Raw genomic sequence first — 11741 nt, 5'->3', positions numbered from 1 at the left:
CGGTGGCTTCTCTTGTTGAGGAGCACAGGCTCCAGGCGTGCGGGCTTCAGTAGTTGTGGCTTGTGGGCTCTAGAGTGCAGGCTCAGTAGTTGTGGCGCATGGGCTTAGCTGCTCCATGGCATGTGGAATCTTCCCGGAGCAGGGATCGAACCCATGTCCCCTGCACTGGCAGGCGGATTCTTAACCACTGCACCACCAGGGAAGCCCTGCATATATCTTTTTGAATTAGTGTTTTCATTTTCTTTGAATACATATCCAGCAGTGGAATTGCTGGATTATATGGTAGTTATATTTTTAATTTTATGAGGAACCTTCATACTGTTTTCCATAATGACTGCCCCAATTTATATACCCACTAACCGTGCCCGAGGGTTCCCTTTTCTCCACATCCTCACCAACACTTGTCATGTGCGGTTTTCCCAGCCTTGAATAGCCTTCTATGCATTCATCATCAGCTCAAGCATTGCTTCTTTGAAATCTTTCTGATTTTAATAACACAGAGCTTGTGGCTCCCGCGCTGCTCATAGCATTCAGTTCATACCTCTTTTATGATATAGTTATGCTACAGCTTATGCATTTTTACACCTCTTGCTTCCAAGGACTGTGAGCGTCTCTGAGACAGGGACCTTGTCTCATTCAATCTTGTAACACCCCAGTGCTAAACACAGTGCCTGGAAAATTGTGTTCACTCTTCACAGGACCTAGGAGTGCTCCTTCAATGTATGATAGCTTGAAGCTGCCCTGCCCCTGAAGAGGTGGCCTATAGTTATTTAGCTGCTCTATCTGTGACTAGCACAGTACCTGGAACACAGCACTGGATCATCACACTGTAAAGGTGGAGTGAATGATTTAGTTACAGCAGACAATTCCATGTGAAATTTATTGGCTGCCATTCTGTTTCAGGGTGTTGGACTAAACCAACAGTAAAAGATATATATTTTGAGAATGGACTAAACATGGTTAAAAATCAATCAAATATTACCATGGAACAAATAGAAACATTCTAATGTCATGCTAAAGCTACTGAATTAGGAATCTATAAAATTCCATGGGATATACAGGATTAATCTTGTAAAACACATTCATATGCTTTTGAAAATGCTATTTATTATGCTGTATAACTGATGTGAATGGTCACATATATTCTTGGACCTTAGCTCATGGGAGATTGATTCTTTGTAAAACTCACATTCTATTAAATGGAGGCATTAAACTTTTCTTGGAAATACTTATGCCATCTTATCATCCTTACAGTCAAGCTTTAAAGCTTTCCTCATATTTGTTTCAGACTGGTATTTTATTTAAAAAGTTGAAATTCTTGGGTTTCAGTAGATACATTTACTTATTTATTTATTTATATTTTTTAGCATCTTCATTGGAGTATAATTGCTCTACAATGGTGTGTTAGCTTCTGCTTTATAACAAAGCGAATCAGCCATACATATACATATAGCCCCATATCTCCTCTCTCTTGCGTCTCCCTCCCACCCTCCCTATCCCCCCCCCATCCCACCCCTCTAGGTGGTCACAAAGCCCCGAGCTGATCTCCCTGTGCTATGTGGCTGCTTCCCACTAGCTATCGATTTTTCAGTAGATACATTTAAACCAGTACACAGGCCCTCTTAGTTCTTGCCGTGTGAAATAATCAAATCAAACAAATATGGAAATGGAATTTGTAGTGATATTATATTCCTGTGCCTGTAAATGAATTTAATTCATCCTCTGGTCCTCTGACCTAGTTGGTGAAATCACTGGCCATAGCAGATCTGCATGCTTGTTCTTTACAACTTTACATTCGCCCTTCTAGACACCAACTCTGGAAGCAAATTTCCTTTTTTATTTTTCCCTAGAAAATTTCATTATATTTTCCTTCATATAATACTAAATGTTTAAGGAAGAAAATAAACATGATATGAGAACCTTTCTTTTCCTGAAGGTAGTAACTATGAGAGGAAGCTGGTAATGTTCAGTGCCTGGCAGGCAGGAGACAATCAATTATCGCTGCTAGTGCTGCTTCACTACAGATTTGTCTTCAAATTTTCAGTTCTGTAAGCTCCTAGAGGCCACTGACCGTGCCTTAGTAACCTTCGTGTTGCTGCGTCACCTAGCACAGTCCCTCACACATAGGAGTTATACTAAGTTTTGGCGAAAAAATGAGTGAATCTGTGAATTAAAGAGAGAATTGAATGAGACAACATGTGTGCAAACAGCCTGTAAATTATAAAATGCTGTCTAATAATAAGGGATTACTATTGTTTTTACTATTTGGAGTAATTTAAAAAATGTTTTTGAAGTATGACTACCTGCAGAAAAATATAAGATCATAAGTGTGAATTTCCAAAAAGTGAGCCAACCCATATAACCAGCCCCCAAATAAAAAAAAAAAAAACAACAAAATATTCCCAACATTGCAGAAGCCCCTCTTATGCCCCCTCCCAGTCACTCTCTCCCCCAGGGGTAACCACTCTCTGACTTCTGACACTATAGATGTGTTTTACCTGTTTCTGCGTTTCATAAAATTGAATCATAACAGAATATACTCCTAAGCCGTGTCTTACGTCGGCTCACCATTAAGTTTGTGAGATTCACTCATGTTTTTGGAAGTAGTAATAGTTTGTTCATTCTCATTGCTACATAGTATCCCTATGTATGAATACACTTCAGTTTATTTATCCTTTCTGCTGCTGAGGGACTTTGAGTTGTTTCCAGTTTCCGGCTATTAGGAATAGTAAAATAATATTCTTCCATATGTCTTACGCTGAAGATATGTACTCATAGAAGAAGAATAGCTGTGGGGTATAGATACAGTCAGCTTTACCTGCTGCTGCCAAACAGTCTTCCAAAGAAAGTACACCTCCTTACATTCCCATCAACAGCAGACGAAAGTTCTATTTGCTCTTCATCCTAGAACAGGACTTGGCATGGTCTCGCTTCTTCATTTGAGCCATTCTGATGGGTATGAAGTGTTATTACAGTGTGTTTTAATTTGCATTCCTATGATGACTAATGAAGTGGCGACCCTTTTTATTGGACATTTGGATATTCTCTTTTATGAAGTGCCTGTGGAGGATTTTGCACATTTTCTAATGTTTGTCTCTTTAAAATTTCTGTAAGTGTTCTTTGTATATTCTGGGTATGGGTTCCTTGTAAGATACAGGTATTGCAAATATCTTCTGTGTGAATAATTTGAATCTGCAATCCGTTCAGTGTGAAGCCATTCCACAGTTACCAATGACTGGTGGTGTCAGCCTGGTGTGCAGTTGAATCCCCTGAGTGGATTTTATGGGATACCGGCTCTAGGGCCTTATTCCTGAACAAATGAATCAGAATCCCTGGGGGTGGGGACTGACCCTGCACATTGTTCATCATTGTATCCCCAGATATTTAACATTTAATCTTTAGTTCAAGATTCAGCCTTTCACCAAACTATATATATATATATATATATATACACAATACAATCTGAATGCATTTTCTCATATGATTAAAGTAAATTACACAGTTTATAGGACTTGATAATAAGGAAAAATAAAAATTTATTTTTACATGTTTACTCTGTATTCATGAGGATAATAAAATAAACTTTCTAATAGAATATTTAGTAATATCTCATATAAAAATGAAAGAGTCATTTAAAATTACTTTTAACTTATTCCTCATAAAACAATGCCATGATTTAAGACGTTTTTAAGGGGGATTATGTGATTTTGTATTTTTAGCCAAGGAGGTTTATAGCTCAAAATCAGCTGGGTTATGTGGGTCTGGAGGGGAAAATGGGTAGAAATTAAAGGGCTGCAGGTTGTGGCTCATGATTAAGAATATGAGGTGACAGCTGCCCAACAATGCAGACACCTTTCAGGAGGCTGTGAATGACCCATTATGAAGAGCAATCAAATGGAGTTTGAATTTCCATTTGGATGGAAATTTCCACAGTGGGTCAGATTAGATGACCTATAACAGTACCTTGCAGCTTTAAACTCTATATATTTTTGCAGTGTGACCCCTGATATAATGCAAACACAATTCTTCCTCTGGAGGTGAAATCCTCCCAAACCCTGTTGCTCTTGATATTCTTGACCTGGATGCAGGGGCATACTTCACCTTAGGGTTTTGAAAGTCACCCTTTGAAGTTTTCACCAAAAGGAGATTTTCCTGTCATTGACCTAGCAGACAGGGTCTTAACAGACTTCCATCCTCCTTTTGGATTTATTCTTGCTCTGTATTTTTAGGGACCTCCCTCAGCTAGATCCAAGATGTTCTGTGAAATGGAAATATAGCTGAGTGGAAAGCAAGATTGACAGTGAAAATCCTCAATCTGCCATTTACGAAGGATAATTTTTCAACATTAAATATAAAAAGCTCTGCCTGATGGTTGCATTATAGCCAGTGGGGAGTCTTGTCAACCAACGTGCTGGGAAACAGGTTTATACAACTCATTCTTTTCAGTAATTATTGCCTTTAAGTGAGAGCACCCAAGCATGTTAAATGAGACTTAGTTTATAATTGTCAGATATTAGTGTAATGGATTCAGCTAAAAGGGTTTTAGACATTTGGGCCAATTTGGCCCTCTTTTCTAGAAGCCGCACGAAGCGTGGTATGAACCTGCCCCTTGATGAGAGGGCAATGTGAAAACCCTGGACGCCTGGCTTTAGTTATGAACATTTCCAGGCTCACTTGTTACCCAACACTGCATCGCTGGCGTAAGGCAGGCCTGTAACAAGCAAAAACATTGGTGGGACGTTACTGACTCCAGGGTGCGTTAAAATCCGGAGCTTAATTCTCAGGCTGAAAACCCACAATCACAGATATTTTTAGTTGGCTTCTTAACTCGCATTTCCAAGTGTTATATGAGATTCGTTAGGCATCTTTTAGTCTTATGTTAGAAAGCGGGCTGTGTCTCAGTTCCCAGGATGTGTCCTGAACTGTTCAACATATTGGGCCTGTAGCAAAGATTGTAAAAGTTTTGATATAAAGAAACATGACACTTCAAGTTAGTCCTTTCTTGGGTCTCTGATACATAGGGTGCATACCCACAACAGGGAAATCACACCAAGTCTGTTAGTAACTCAATCAGCTTGTCAAGGCTGGTCCTAAATTGTCATATCTTGGTGGGGTATTTACAGAGTTAGGAACCATTTGAAGATCTCTTGTAATATTGCCTTGGGAACATTTTGGGAGATTCCAGAGAAAACATGATTATTTTGATAAACAAATATCCAAGGCCTGTGGTCTTTAAGCACGTAGGGATCTTTGACTTAACATCAGAGAAACTTTGGATGGGGACAGAAGCTCCCTGGTGGGAATATTCATTTTAGAAATCCCCTTGCTTATAGGGGAATCCTTGAGTCTATGAGAATATTCTATATCACAGCCATGCCCAGGTTCTGTCATGGATGAACCACATTTTTTCCATCTTTTAAAAAGGACTGATTAGTTTTCACAGGTAATACATGAATACACTACTGTGGGAATATTTCAAGCACGGAGGAACTATAATCAGGATTAAAGAGTTAGTCTCTCTTCACTCCTGCCTCTAATTCCACTCCAGCTGACCCCATCCTAAAAGTAGTCACTATTAATAGCAGAGCAGCATTTTATGATCTTTTAAATGCATTGACATTTATATGTATGAACACATACAGATACATAGTTTGGCAAATATTAAAGGAATCATAGAGTATGCCTTTTTTTTTTTTTTTTGCTACTTGCTTTTTCATTTAAAAATATAAATTAAATTATGTTTAGCCAGAAACCATTAGGATTTGGGACTGCTGTCCCTGTTTACAAACTCAGAATTGGAGTTTTCCAAAGGGCCCCCTCACCCGTGGACTGTGCTGTTTCATTTCACGTCCCCCCCCATTGTCCTTTCCATTGTCTCCCAGTCCAGCTGCATCAAGAGGAAAAACATTTCATTCAGTGCAACAATTCAGAAAGCCTTGTTTGTGTTTTCAGATTAAAGTATTCATAAGATTTGAACCAACAGAGTGAGAAAATGGAAAGACTAACAAAGATTTCAATTTAAAAAGCTAAACTGTCTACATAGATAGGCTGCTTAAGCAGCAAAGGAATATTTCTCATAGCCTCAGAGATAGAAATGGGATAACTGCTAAGAAAAATGGGTCAGACTGACCTGTTATCCTATTTCTACCAAATTCTAGCAGCTTCCCTTATCCCTTCTTTTATGACCACTTGACAACTGAGCAGAAAGCAAGAGCTCTTCCTGCAAAAGTTGAGCTTGATTGCTTATAATTTCCTCCCCCAGGGGGTTCCCACCCCTCCCTTGATTAGGAGAAATGGCCCCCCTGCTCATCCTGTCAAGAAGCTCAGGCTGCACAGTGAATAGGGGAGAAATCTCATTTTGGAGACAAGCATTTTCTGTGAACTCTATTAAGCAACAAAGCAGCCAGGCTTTCCCGGGGTCAACATTTCCAGGATATAATCACCAACTTCTTGGGGGCAATAGAAGGCCCCTGCCGGAGTCCACTCTTTCCATGTTCGTCAGCGTGATTATTTCATGATAACAGCTTTCTCGAGGGAGTCTGAGTTGCTTTCTGCACATTTTAATGAGCCTGTCATTCTGCCTCAGTTCTTTCCCTTAGTCTTTATTTCTTTTCTGATTCCTTTCTTTCATGTGTGAGCTGCATGTATTTGGAAGGCCGAAAGGACACAGAGATTTTAAATGTCATCCATCATGGGTGGAAATCCATTGTCTTCCTTTCTTGAGATTTAGCAATATTGCATTTTCTTGGTTTAACAGGGTTGAAGATATTCTATATCTGTATTCTGAGAAAAAAAACTGTATAATTGAGCATGGAATTTCAGTATGTTCCTAAATAAAGAATAATCTTAATTTTCAGGAAGAATTGAAACACATTAAGTACAGTTATAATTAAGAGCATTACAACAAACATCCCTGGTACTAAAAGATTTCAGAGTCCTATCCAATGACCCAGCAAATTCAAGATTCCATAGTTATGGTTTTGCTGGAATTCATTAAAAGAGACTATATATAGACCCAGTGGTTCTAACGCTAACATTTCTGTTTTGAGGTATTTCTTAATTTAACAGCAAATACTGAATGTGGGATTCATAAAAATTTGGTTTTTATTTTCAAGAACAGAAAATAGATAAAAGAATGGTCAGAATATTTGATTTCATTTCTGTTACTCATGCCATTCCATATTTTCTAAATTTATAATATATTTAATAATTTTTCTCACACTAGAGTTTGATTTTTATAACTAAATTTACCCTGGGATTTAGTATAAAAAGATAGTACAATAGGATTTGATTTTATAAATAAGTTTACTTTGGGATTTACTATGTAAGAACTGTAGATTAGTGTGTGTGTATTTTAATGAATTTCAACTACCCATTGATGATTTTTTATTCTAATTTTTTCAGATGGCTTTTGTTAATGAATGATGTCTGTGACTAATGCTCCCTGTAGCTTCACCTATTTAAATTAATCTGGCTCTTTATCCTTTGTAAACATATGTATCATCTGCTTCAATCAGATTTTCTGAAAACAAAGGAAAGTATTCCCCATCTTTTCCCAGTAGGTTTACAAATGATATGCATTGAACTAATCCAATTGTACTAATATGATTATTTTTGTGTGTGTATGCAAAAGGGCATAGATTGCTCAATAATATATGAGAAAAGAGAGATGACTATTCTTATGCAGTTTCTTTGCATCTGGGTCTGGGGGAGAAGGTATCTGTGAACTCAAAACCCAAACACATGTGGCTGCTGGGCTCCAAGACTTTGCCTTAGGAAGAGGGCTCTCTCTTCCTCTGGAAGTGAGGATACATTCTGCAAGTCAGACAAAGAAGATGATGTGTTGGCTCACCTTCATTCACACTTATTTTTCTAGCAGTGATGAGGGGTTTATAGCCAAAGGCTCAGGCTCCCACCTGGCCACCACGGTGGCAGAACCGAGGCCTGGGCATATCCAGGCCGGTTGGCTGAGAGAAGGACACACCCTCAGTATGAGGCTGCATGCGGGTCCATGAGGCCGCCCTCAGTCACCTCCATGATGCGTGTTTTGGTCCGTCTAGGCTGCTATAACAAAATATCTCAGACGGAGTGGCTTATAAACAACAGAAATTTCTCATAGTTCTGGAGGCTAGGAAGTCCAAGATCAAGGTGTCAGCGTGGTGAGAGCCCTCGTCCTCGTTCATAGCAAGGAGGTTCTTCCTTGTCCTCCCATGCCAGAAGAGGCTAATTGTTCCCTCTCATGACCTAATCACTTCCCAAAGTCCCCACCACCTAATACCATCACCTTTGGGAGTTAGGTTTCAACATATGAATTTTGGGGGACAAAAACATTCAAACCATAGCAGTGTGCTTCCTTCCTCTACCCTCCCTTCACTCCCTAATATTTCCCAAGTTCCTTCTTTGGTTCTTCTCTTTTCATGAGACATAAACTCCCTGGTAATGTCACCAAAGCCATGATTTTCATCATGTCCTGATGACTCTAAAAAATATATCACTATCTCAGACCTTCTCCAGCGAGCCAGACTCTATTGGGTATTTTCATTTGAATATATCATTAGTTCCCCCAAACCGTCAAGTCGCAAGGTGAACTAATTATCTTTATTCTCGAACATTCTTTGTGTTTCTTATTCGAGGGAGTGACACCGCTCCCACAACTGCCATAACTGGAGTCATAATGTATGCTTCTCTCTTGTCACCTCTCACATTCCAGGTAACTAAATTCTATAAATTTTATCTCCTAAGTATCAGTATATCTCAGATTCTTCCTCTGCTTTCCATGACCCTTTCACTACATTAGATCAGTTAGTGGATTTTTTTATTGCTTTGTGGAGGAGGGAGGTGAGTGCAGAGGGAGATGAGCATTTTTCATAGTTGTGGTTCCCACTCTTTGCAGGCTGGGTTAGTCACTGAACCTAATAACATACCATTTTCCTTCTTACATAGCTTTTGTGAATATAATTTTAAAAGACTGTACATTAGTTCAAGTTTAAAGACAAGCCGTTTACCTGCTGATGGTATGTTCTCGGCATCAATTTATTCTTCCACTAACATTATGTAAAAGTGTCCTTTTATGCACATGCTTGCCAACTCTCAATATTACCAGTTTTTTTTTACTATCTGATGGGCAAAGAGCTGTACTTCATTTTCTTAAAGTCATATTTTCATGATCATAAATAACTTCTGGCATTTTCATACATTATTTTTCCTTTCTGTTTTTTGTGTGAATTACCTTTTCTCATGAATTTTTCATGATTGTATAATAAAATTTAAATAATATTTCTATTGAGTTTGAGGAGCTCTTTATGTGTTAAGGATATGAACCTTTTCTGGGAAGGTGGTGCATGTGTGGTAAATTTTTCCTTTTACTCTGCCACTCACTTTTAATAGCTTTTTTTTTTAAATTAATTAATTAATTTATTTTTGGCTGTGTTGGGTCTTCGTTGTGGTGTGCAGGCTTCTCATTGCAGTGACTTTCTTCATGTGGAGCACGGCCTCTAGGTGCGCGGGCTTCAGCAGTTGCGGCGCATGGGCCCCGTAGTTGTGGCTCGCTGGCTCCAGAGCACAGGCTCAGTAGTTGTGGCACACGGGCTTAGTTGCTCCGCGGCATGTGGGATCTTCCCAGACCGGGGCTCGAACCCATGTCTTTTCCTTTATGTCTTCATAACATTCTTCTAACTGGTCTCTCTGATCATCCTCTGGATTCAGTGTTACTTGCAATAGATATGAGAAAACCATAAAAATAAAAACATAACTACTACAGAAATCTAACTGTGCTTCTGTAAAATCAGCTTGCATATCAGCAGTGGTACACATGCTACCTTTTGGAAAGCATTGCTCAATTCTACCACTTATCAAATTATCCAACCATAGGCTTTTTTTTTTTTTTTTTTGGTACCTTTTGAATTTTTTTTTTTTAAACATCTTTATTGAAGTATAATTGCTTTACAATGGTGTGTTAGTTTCTGCTTTATAACAAAGTGAATCAGTTATACATATACATATGTTCCCATATCTCTTCCCTCTTGCATAGGCTTTTAAAGAGAGAGATTTTCTGAAGAATATTTACAGATCGTACTACAATTATAGCTTATAAAAGAGACACAAAGGGTTTAAACAAAGCTTTAAACAATCACATTCATTTCTAGTTATTGTCACAGTGAAAAGTGTTACTCTTATCCTAGTACAAATGAAGCAAGTCTTGGTTGACTATACACTGACTGAAGTCTAAACAGAGTGTGATGGAAAGCTTTCAAAATGTTTCTTAGCCCATCTTTCCTATGGCCTTTGTCTTATTTCAGGAGGGAAAATACTACACACAGATTTTTTAAAAATGAGATCAGCAGGACAATGAAAATGGGATGTTGTGCCTCAGGGAACAGATGTCTTTACAAAAAATTGTCTGTCAGGCTGAATTTGTTAGATTTGTTAGATTCATATGGTAGGATGAATATGAACTTAGAATAAAACACAGCATTCTATTTAGATTTGGGAATCGTTGAGGACTGTTGCTAGACTAGACTTAATTACATGTGTCATTTGACTTTGTGACACTCTATATTCATAAAAATCTCAAAGGGGACCATTATTTATCTTAAAAGTTTAAATATACAGTTCACCTTACTTTTTATTATTCTCTTTTTCTTTTCATCTCTGATTTGTATGTTTAAAAGAAATGCAGTAGAAATAGTCTGCATTCAAATGATTTCATGATTTGATTGGTTATGAATGAGTCAACATAGAAGCTGAACATTTAATCAGTTGAGAGCCAGACACATAGAAAATTATTATTTAAAACTTTCAGATTGGTTACACTTCTCATCCCAAGATTATAAAGTACCAATTTCTACTAAATGCATAAAAGTGCTGCCAATCCTAGAAATTTCAGAGAGAAGAGTAAGCATTAACTAGTAGTATAAAAATAGAACTTTGTGACCAGTAATGAAGGGGTGTTTATTTCCTACATTACTCCAAATGTATAATTTTAGTTGTTCCTTTTCAAATTACAACCGGATAAGAAAACCTCTTCATTCAGAAAGGATGTTATTAAATTTTCCTTAAAAAAAAAACAGCTGTGTACAGGTCTCAAAAATGTCCCAAAGATGAATGCAATAGATTATTAACATGATTCTATACTTCAGTGAGATGAAGTCATACTGTTTAATTCTTTATCCTTCGTGCTGATTTTATTACCACTCACTATTTGTGATCCTAAGTTACGAGAAAGTCACTTAGTTTACACAAGCTGAGATTGCACTCATGAGTCAATGAGCTTTTGGATTGTTAATGGTTGTTCTTTTGTTCTGGTGTCCCATCTGTGAGTCCAGAGTTTCTCTAGACCTTTAGAGAAGTTGGAGAGCCAGTGAGCTTCCCCTTCCTTTAGTGAAAGTCATCTGACATCCTCAACAGCTGGCTCTAGAGTTTTGCTGAGGCTCACATGACTGCTGTCTGAGAGGTCAATGGGGAGACTTCAGGACACCACAATCCCTGTCCCACAAATTATACACAATGGTGCTCCCCCTTCCCCCCACCCAGGAGGAGTACCATAACTTCCAGAAGATTCTTCAAGGGTCCATTAATCTTAAAAAGGTTGAAAACTGCTCCTCCAGTGCCTCACTTTGTTGTCACTTTCCGTCCTGGTGCAACTGCCTCCACATTATGTAGGCTCTAAATCTTTTCAGGGTGAGATAGATAAGATCTCTTTAAAAAAATATTATGGTAAAATATACACAATGTAATATTTA

The 11741-nt window shown here is 38.2% G+C and overlaps 1 long non-coding RNA gene across 1 annotated transcript; it reads left to right on the top strand.

The window, feature by feature from the left end:
* The first annotated feature begins 1504 nt into the window (after positions 1–1504).
* On the top strand, positions 1505–10891 carry LOC309615204. Its single transcript, XR_014236627.1, has 2 exons — positions 1505–9870; positions 10031–10891. It is a non-coding gene; the product is annotated as an uncharacterized lncRNA (long non-coding RNA).
* The last annotated feature ends 850 nt before the right edge of the window (positions 10892–11741 follow it).

The sequence above is a fragment of the Balaenoptera borealis genome (genome assembly GCF_965194805.1).
Source record: "Balaenoptera borealis genome assembly, chromosome: 17".
NCBI lineage: Eukaryota > Metazoa > Chordata > Mammalia > Artiodactyla > Balaenopteridae > Balaenoptera > Balaenoptera borealis.
The sequence above is the reverse complement of the archived record's forward strand: the minus strand, read 5'-3'. Positions and strand labels throughout refer to the sequence as shown.